Source organism: Terrapene carolina, unplaced genomic scaffold, assembly GCF_002925995.2.
Source record: "Terrapene carolina triunguis isolate 2854851 unplaced genomic scaffold, T_m_triunguis-2.0 Scaffold141, whole genome shotgun sequence".
Taxonomy (NCBI): Eukaryota; Metazoa; Chordata; order Testudines; family Emydidae; genus Terrapene; species Terrapene triunguis.
The window spans coordinates 2419040-2429247 of record NW_020664492.1 but is presented as its reverse complement, the minus strand read 5'-3'; positions in this window follow the sequence as shown (position 1 = coordinate 2429247).

Here is a 10208-nt window from a genome sequence, read left to right as displayed (position 1 = left end):
AAAAGAAGAATATTGGCAACAAATATTAGAGCATCTGATTGCTTTAGTGAGAGTTCTCGGTGGGCAAAATTTAGCATTCCATGGCTGTGGTAGAAATGAAAAATTATACACTTCAGGTAATGGAAACGTTTTTAAATTTGTTGAATACCTAGTTTTATTTGATCCAGTCACGAAGGAGTATCTACGTTAAATAACGGATCATGAAACACAGGTTCATTACTTAGGAAAAAATATGCAGAATGAACTGATTCAAATCCTAGCAAATGCCATTAAAAAGAAAATTGTAGAAGCTGCCCATTCTGCAAAATACTTTTCAATAATACTGGACTGTACACCAGATAGACTCATAGACTTCAAGGTCAGAAGGGACCATTGTGATCATCTAGTCTGACCTCCCGCATGATGCAGGCCACAAAAGCTGACCCACCCACTCCTGGAATAATTCTCTCCCTTGACTCAGCTGTTGAAGTCCCCAAATCATGATTTAAAGACTTCAAGTCGCAGAGAATCCTCCAGCAAGCGACCCCTGCCCCATGCTGCGGAGGAAGGCGAAAAACCTCCAGGACCTTTGCCAATCTACCCTGGAGGAAAATTCCTTCCTGACCCCAAATATGGCGATCAGCTGAACCCCGAGCATGCGGGCAAGATTCTCCAGCCAGACCCTCCGGAAAATGTTCTCTATAGTAATTTTTAATATCCCATCATTGACCATTGTTACTAATTACCAGCGATGGCACGTTATTGACCTATTGACTAAAATCATGTTATCCCATCAAACCATCCCCTCCATAAACTTATCAAGCTTAATCTTAAAGCCAGAGAGGTCTTTCGCCCCCACTGTTTCCCTCGGAAGGCTGTTCCAGAACTTCACCCCTCTGATGGTTAGAAACCTTCGTCTAATTTCAAGCCTAAACTTCCCGACGGCCAGTTTATATCCATTTGTTCTCGTGTCCACATTAGAACTGAGCTGAAATAATTCCTCTCCCTCCCTGGTATTTATCCCTCTGATATATTTAAAGAGAGCAATCATATCCCCCCTCAGCCTTCTTTTGGTTAGGGTAAACAAACCGAGCTCCTCGAGTCTCCTTTCATACGACAGGTTTTCCATTCCTCGGATCATCCTAGTGGCCATTCTCTGTACCCGTTCCAGTTTGAGTTCATCCTTTTTAAACATGGGAGACCAGAACTGCACACAGTACTCCAAATGAGGTCTCACCAGTGCCTTGTATAACGGAACCAGCACCTCCTTATCCCTACTAGAAATACCTTGCCTAATGCATCCCAAGACCGCATTAGCTTTTTTCACGGCCACGTCACATTGCCGACTCATAGTCATCCTGCGATCAACCAGGACTCCGAGGTCCTTCTCCTCTTCTGTTACTTCCAACTGATGCGTCCCCAGCTTATAACTAAAATTCTTGTTAGTCATCCCTAAATGCATAACCTTACACTTCTCACTATTAAATTTCATCCTATTACTATTACTCCAGTTTACAAGGTCATCCAAATCTCCCTGCAGGATATCCCGATCCTTCTCTGAATTGGCAATACCTCCCAACTTTGTGTCATCTGCAAACTTTATCAGCCCACTCCTACATTTGGTTCCGAGGTCAGTAATAAATAGATTAAATAAAATCGGACCCAAAACCGAACCTTGAGGAACTCCACTGGTAACCTCCCTCCAACCTGACAGTTCACCTTTCAGTACGACCCGCTGCAGTCTCCCCTTTAACCAGTTCTTTATCCACCTCTAGATTTTCATATCGATCCCCATCTTTTCCAGATGTGAGTCATGTTGAACAAATGACGATGATCATTCATTTTGTGGATATGGAAAAGTCTGCAGATGAAGATAATGTTGAAGTGCTCATAAAGGAACATTTTTTGTGTTTTGTACCACTGAAGGAGACGACTGAAGCATTTATGATTGAAACTATTCTACAAGAGCTTGAAACAATGTCATTATCTGTTGAAAACTTACGTTGCCAAGGCTATGATAATGGGAGTAATATGAAGGGTAAAGACAATGGTGTGCAAAGGAGAATGATGGAAATCAATCCTAGGGCCTTTTTCGTTCCTTGCAGTGCGCATTCTCTGAATTTGGTTGTCAATGATGCTGCTAGATGCTGTTTGGAGGCAAGTAGTTTCTTTTACCTGGTGCAACATGTTTATGTGTTTTTCTCAGGCTCAACACGCCATTGGGAGATTCTGACTCGCCATGTGAATTCTCTAACTGTGAAACCACTTAGTCAGACAAGATGGGAAAGTCGCATTGATGCTTTGAAGCCTCTTCGCTATGAACTTGGAAACATTTATGATGCCCTAATTGAAATTTCTGGTGATACTACCTTTACTGGATCATCTGGCAATACGGCACGTTCAGATGCAGAAGCTCTTGCAAATGGCCTTTCCAAGTTCAAATTTGTGACTTCACTCATTTTGTGGTATAATAGCCTTTTCGAGATGAACCTTACTAGTAAGCAGCTTCAGGAAAAGAACTTGAACATATATTCTGCTATTCAAAAACTGCAGCAAACTAAAAATATTCTGGAGGAATTCAGAAGTGATGAAGGGTTCAAAAGAACACTGGTAGATTCTCTCGAGCTTGCTGAAGAAATAGACTTTCTGACAGAATTTGAACCAGAGCCAATTCGCATTCAGCAAAAGAAACAGCAGTTTTCATGTGAAGGAAGAGACACACTCATTCAGAACCCCAAACAAAGGTTCAAAATGAATTTCTACTTCGCAGTCCTTGATACTGCTATTCACTCAGTTAACGAAAGATTTCAACAGATGCAGCAGCTAGAGTCAGTATTTGGCTTTCTATATGATATCCACAGCTTGCAAAAGAAAACAGCAAAACAGATAAGAGAATTTTGTATAAAACTGGAGTTGGCATTGACTCATGAAAATTCAAAAGACATTGATGCTACAGATTTGTGTAGTGAGCTCCAGACTTTTTCAAGACGATTTAAGAAACATTCCACTCCTGAAGAAGTACTGAAGTTTGTTTGAGAAAATAAACTCACAGACAGTTTTCCAAACATTTTTATAGCTCTATGCATTCTTTTAACTTTGCCAGTTTCCGTAGCTAGTGGGGAACGTAGCTTCTCAAAGTTAAAATTGATAAAAACATATCTGCGTTCAACAATGGTGCAAGAGAGACTTGTTGGACTTGCCACAATGTCAATAGAGCATGAAATAGCTGAAAAACTGGATCAAAAAGAACTAGTGACTGAACTTTCAAAACTTAAAGCAAGAAAAGTCATGTTTTAAGAGCACAGAGTGTTGTTTATTCAGAGTGTTTTGTAAATACAGGTTAAAGTTCATTGAAGAGTTTTCTTATTTCTTTCTATATTGGATGTGGTGGTAATGGCAGTTAAAGCAAGATAGCGTAATGGATGATTTTTTATTTGTAATAATAAAAATTATAATTAACATTTTAAAGCATTTTTATTTGAAATCGGACTGAAATATCATCTAGCTATCGTGTACAAATCTATTCTGAAAATTTTGTGTCTCTATTTTATCTGATCTTAGAAACGTTGGTTGGACAGATGGATGGACGGACAAACCGAATAATTAAGTCTCTGTTTAAAAAAAAAATGATTAAAAAACCTTAAAAGGAAAAAGGGGCAAAATGTTTCCCAGTTTACCAAAAACCTCAGCCTAGATCTGCCCTTGGGGCTTGGGGGTGGGGGACGCCGATTGCATGGTTCGCCTAGGGCGCCAGTTGCTGGCAGCTAGTCTAGGGCCACCCCTGCTGACAATTAACAGATTTCTCAGTTCCTGCTCTGGGGCCTTTTTCTTAAAATACAACCTCCTCTGTGATTATTCCAGCCTTTTTCTGTCAGGATCTTGATCATCTACTCACTGTAACTAATTTTTAACCCTTAAACTCTCCAATATCAAGCGTGTCCAAAAACCCAATTAACCTGTGGTAATGTGTATCCAAGCACGACTACGACACTGTGGCCTGAGTCCCAGTGGGGGCCAGCTATGGTCACTCAATTAGGGTGAACTGCAAAGAATGGGGCAGACAATCCCCATAAAGCTGGTGGATATTCCAATACTTAGATTTACCAAACCAGCATAAAACAGCTTCTTTTATTACCTTACTGGTTACTCAGAAGTCCAAACAACACAGTTCCTTTAAAGTGATCCAGCCTCAGGCCTCCATCCAGGTACCCACGTCAAATATGAATCTTATTTCATCATATAAAAGAAAAGGTTCTACTAATCCCAAAGGATCGGACACATTACCTCCCAGGTTATTGAATATTCCAGATCTTACCCAAATACACGCTACAGCCAATTCTTATTAACTAAACTAAACTTTATTAACTAAACTAAACTTGGTTAAAAGAGCAATATACCATACAGACATGAGTTCAATTCATTTAGGTGCAGATTCATAGCAGAGATGGTGAGCTTTGTAGTTGCAAAGAGTTCTTTTAGAAATAGTTCATAGGTTATAGTCCAATGTCCAGATATCATATTCAGGGTGTACCAGCATAACTGGGAGCTCAGTCTTGTGACTCAAGCTTCCTCTGATGAAGCCTAAGCAGATCTGAGATGACAGAATCAGGACTTAAGGATCTTTTATACAATTTCATGTCCTCTTTGACAAGTTGGGATTTCCTCTGGGAACAAAAGGGAGATATCCCATGTTTACAATTCATTTAAATGCTAGGATGTTCTTTTGATCTCTGAACTATCAGAATGCAGCATAGACAGGGACTGTTGATTACATTGTTGACCCTATTCGTACACATGTAAATACACAAAAACACAAACATTATCTCCCCACATGTCTTTTGAGAGTTATTTATTTTGCAGGAAGTGTAACTCTTTCTAGCCTTGCGTCACACAAGGATTATCCCTCTAGTCTAGGTTTTTATATGAGGTTAATCACCACAGTATCTGTGTGTGTTGTTTGCAACAAGATTTTTTTTTAAACAACCTATACACAGAAACTCTCCTCTTCTTCTTATCTAGTCACTGAAACATTGGCTTTTGTTTTGCATCCTTAAAGCCACTGTGTGCTGCACTAGGGCTCTGGAGTCCTGCTATGAAATAAGAGCTTTGTTTCAGTATGCTAGAACCTGTATTTCAATACTAATTGCCAAATTCTGGCTCTATGACAGGGCTTTGTAGAGGCTGTGTTGTCTACAAAAAGCTTTCTGAACAGGCTACCATTCGGCTTGTTCAAAATGCAACACCTTTCCAATACCTTATCATAGAGAAAGGTCTTAACTATAGTCCTAGATCTGTGAACCCTTTTTAAATTGTGTGGAAGGTTGGCTCCAGATCAGGCTATAGATTTTACAAGGTAGGCCTCTCTCTACATTGTGCACATAAGGCCAGAACTAGCCCTGAGACACACAATTCTTCTTCCATTCGATGGAATTTGAATGTAAAATTTGACCCTTAATTTTTTTTCTTCCACTTGCCTGATTTTCTGACTTTGGATGTAAAAATGTGTGATTCATACGACTGTTAGATACAAAAGTCAACTGTTGCTTTTCTGACATTTCTAGTGGGGTCCCTCAGGGGTTGTTTCTTGTTCCAAAGCTATTTAGTATTTTTATCCACAATCTATGTACTGATATAAAATCCTTGCTGGTAAAGTTTGCTGTTGATACAAAGAGTGGTGGGAAAATAAATAACGAGGAGGAAAAGCTTTTATGGCAGAGTGATCTGAATTGCCTGGTTAGATGTTCACAACCCAACAAAATGCATTTTAATGTAGCCAAATGAAAGGCAATACACCTGTGAACAAAGCTTGCAGGTTATACTTACAGGAGGGGAGTCTTGGAAAGCAGTGACTAAGAGAAGGATTTAGGGGTCATTGTAGATAACCCGCTCAGCATGGGCTCTCAATTAAATGCTGTGACAAAAAGGGCTAATGAAATCCTTAGATGTATAGAAAGGGGAATACCAACTAGAACTAGGGAAGTGATCTTGACTTGTACTCAGCATTGGTCAAAAGGCAGCTTTTGTCGAGAAAACAGTGGAGGTGTACACACTGCAGTGCTACTTTTGGTGACAAAACTCTTCAGTTTCAGCGACAAAATGAAACCATCTCGACGAGAGGCATAAAGCTTTTTGCAGCAAATTAAAGCGATAAAGTGTCAGTGTAGACCCTGCCATTCGTTATATTGCCAGAACTGGTTTCCCCCAGTATCCCACAATGCTGCCATGACTGTTCTGCTCACTGTTTTAAACTCGGCTGCCCTGCAGGCATGCGCCCCTCCCCTTTCAAAGCTCCCCGAAGTTCTGACAGCTCAGCCTGCTGCTCAACTCTGGCAGGAAAGAGCAAATCATTAACGTGGAATGCTGCTGTCTCTGGAACACAGAATCAGGCCTATTGTAAAGAGCCCTTCATGTGATCCACAGCTTATCTGTTTTTGTCCTCTCTCTGCCTGCTGAATGCTCAAGTCAAATTTTAGCAAGATGTGTGTCTCTTAGCCAGACCTCCTTTTCATGTTATAGAGCTCTGTTCTGCCAAAGGACAGCCCTGGATTTAACGAGGCAGATTGCTCACTAGAAGAGCTGGTTCAACTGAAAACACCCCATGGTGATGAATGGGCAATTTGCCACTTTTCAGAGCCTCCAGTGCTGCAGATGGATGTGTAGAGGAGCCCTTTCCCTCCATTGTACCTCTATCCCTTCCTGTTAAAAGCACAGCACTTCTAAGTGCTCTAAAATCCTCATGCTTGCAGATTCTCTTGAAATTTGCTATGGTTTGTGGGATAGCAGAGTAGGGTTCGTGACCCACATTTGGTATCATTCGATCCAGGAGTTCCAGAGATATAAGGCCTGAAAAAATAGCTGTTTTTCAAAACGTTTCTCAGTGGATTTTGTTTGCACAGATTTAGAAATTAAATTATTGAGGTGATGTGGGTCAAAATGGTCTCAGTCGGTGTTTACTCAAGGTAGCACATGGCAAGCACTAAGTCTTGGGAGGACCCACATTGTGAATAGTATTTAAGAACACATTGACTTTGCTTGCTTAGACGTGCAAACTGGAAGGATCATAGTGATCACAGACCACATCCAGGGGAAAAAACAAACCTGTGAAAGGGTTTCTTTGCAGCTACTTTATGCTTGCCTGGGTAGTCCAAGGGAATGTACCAATGCCATTGCACTGATGAACACCCTGCCACTGATGTTTCTAGTCTGAACTTTGTACACTCATGCAATAAAGATTTAATAACCCATGTTGCTTACTACAAATTGTCTCCGTTATATTATAACATGTTTTTATTTTATAGAGAGGTTTACTGTGAACACAGCAGACTAGTCAGCAGCTGGTCTAACCAAAATTGTTGTTGTATCGAGTGGGGAGGAACTGTAGGACTTTGGGTGGGGGGAGGCAGGACAGGGTGACAGGGACAGCGAGAGGGGTTCCAGCTGGTTAGGGGTTGGGCAATTAGGATGGATGGTAGGTAAGCTTTGGACTGGTTGTTGGAGAAAATTTGTATTTTACTAGATCCTGGGGAATGGAGTGGGCAAGAGGCTATTTCCTGATCTTGGGCAAGATTAATGTGGTGTTCCAAGTAGTGTGAAGATTTGAAATTGACAGGGCAGGTACCTTGACTTTTGAGGGAAAAGAAATATATGTGTGGCCATATGTGTGGATTCTGGGAATTCCTGGATTATGAGGTTGCAGAAATTACCAGGAGAGCAAGAAGTACATCTGGACATGGGGATTGCTGACTACAAGCTGATTTGTCTCAATGTGCAAACTGCAGGACACAATATGTAGAACTGCCTGAATGGCTACTAACTCTTGTCAATAACATCTCTCTTCCTGTTTTAAAAAATAACTAGGAAATTCAATGGCAAAAAACTACGTTTATGCAGAATTAAAGTTGGTTGGTGGTATGTTATCCCCTTGCAGTACGCTGAGTTGAGCAAAACTCAGACGTCTGAAAATCTGGAAATGCACAGTTAGGGTTGCCCATTGCAACCTTAATTCCTCCTTCTTTCAGCAGTGCCCCAGTACACCCTGTTAACACTCAGACCTTTACTCTGCCAACCCCACAGTTACTGATATGTACAAACTCTTCACCTCCTTTTATAGCCCATTTATTCTCACCCATAGGATTCCATCTAAACCTATTAAAGGACAAAAAGGAGGAAAAAAAATTAAAGATTGCTCCCATCACCTTCCCTCTGCTACCTTCAAGCAATGTCTCCATAGCACATAGTGACACTGGCCCGTGGCACTGTAAGATTCAGGAAGTTCTAGATCCTGGTATGCACACACACACTTTGTCAACTCCCCCAAAAGAATATCACATGTGTGCAATTTAAGAAACCCTTCACAGCCTTTTACAACTCCACTTACTCTCAGGATACCATCTCAACCTACACTTCCACTTTACCATGATTAAAGCATTAGCATTCTCTCATATTCCACCTCACTGCAGACAACAGCCTTGGTAATAAGAGCCCTATCCTCTGACATAATCTACACCGTACTGCATAGAAATGATGCATCCTGGAGGTATACATGCACCTCTTACCTTTCTCCTCATGTCACAATCACGGGCCTGTCACACTCCTCAAACTAACCCACACATCTCACAAACACAACTCTACCAAGCAGAGCTAACTACTGCCTCCACCATTCAATTCAGCTACACCTGACACTGACCACACTCACTTTGTCTGGAGGGCATGCAGAGAATAAATGCCTAGGCGAGACTGCTCTCATATCCCAGTTTGCTACTGACAATACCCTTTGTAATAAAACCCCGTCCCCTGCTAATTACGGTATATAACGTACACACTTCTGAACTGAAATCCTGATCCTGAAGGTACACAAGCAACTCTTCCCTTTGCTCATAAACATGAGAGGGTGCAAATCATAGATCTCCTGTCACAATCACAGCTCTGTCACACACTTCAGAGTAATCCACACGTCCTCATATCATAAACACACCTTTACCAAGCAGGCTCAACTACTACCTCCACCATTTAGTGTAGGTAGACCTAATACACTGATTTCACCTGGAGTGAGTGCAAATAATTCCCATTGGCCACTGCTAGCTCCAAGGCTACAGAGGGAAGGTGGTGCAGGCAATCTTGTTTTTTCCATTTTGTCCTTTAATAGTGTTAGATGGAATCCTGTGGGTCAGAGTGAATGGGTTGTAAAAGAAGATGAAGAGCTTGTACATTTCAGCAATTGTGTGGGTGGCATCAGAGTAACGGTATGTGTGCTAACGGGGCATATTGGGACATTGCTGAAAGACGGCAGAGTTAAGGTTGCACAGGCAACCTTAACTGTGCATTTTTAGGTTTTCAGAAGTTTGCATTTTGTTCAACTCACCATTCTGCCAGGGGAATGACATAACACCAAGAAACCTTAACTCTGTATTAAAGTAGATTTTTGCCACTGAATTAAAACATGGTCTTATTATTTGTTGTAATGAGATTTACTGTATTTACCCAATACCAGGAATCAGCTGCACCAGATATAGAAGTACAATAGTTGGCCTGATATGGTTCATTATAAGAAAAGTCATTCTTGTAACTGTACACTCAGTAGTGACCTATACTAGCTGAGTCTTAAGCACATGAAGGGTTAATTCCTCAGCAGAAGGGCTGCTTCCCCTGCACTGCACTAGGGAGGGAATGCATCTGAATATGTTAATTGGACAAGCTAGAAGGTCCAAGGATAAATGGAAGAGCTGAAAATGTAACTGGTGATAATTGAAGGCTAATGATCATTAATGAGCAATTGGACACCAGATGTTCTATGCCACATAGAAACTGAAAGAGAGACTGGAGAAACAGTAGAGTTTTTACTTCCATTCAGAGAATTGGTAAGAAATACAGCTCTCTGTGCATGTAGTAACCCTAAACTGAATATACTTTGTGTGGTGTATAATTTTCAAAGTGGCTGTGTTAGGTTTGAGAAAATTCTTTTGTTTCTGTCCTTCTGACCATTTCATTTGCCTGTATATCATTTCTCTGACTTTAGCTCACCTGACTTGTTACACTTATGTCTTTAAACTGTTGCTAATTAAAATTTAAAAATCCAGTTGTAGGGCTAGCATTGAATCATAATGCCTTTCCCCTTTTATGTTGTTTAGTAATTTGCACTATTCAGTGGTAAATAATATAGCCATGTTAAATGGCAGAAACACTAGTTTCCCTCCCCACCCCACTATGATAAGGCTCTATAAATGATGTGG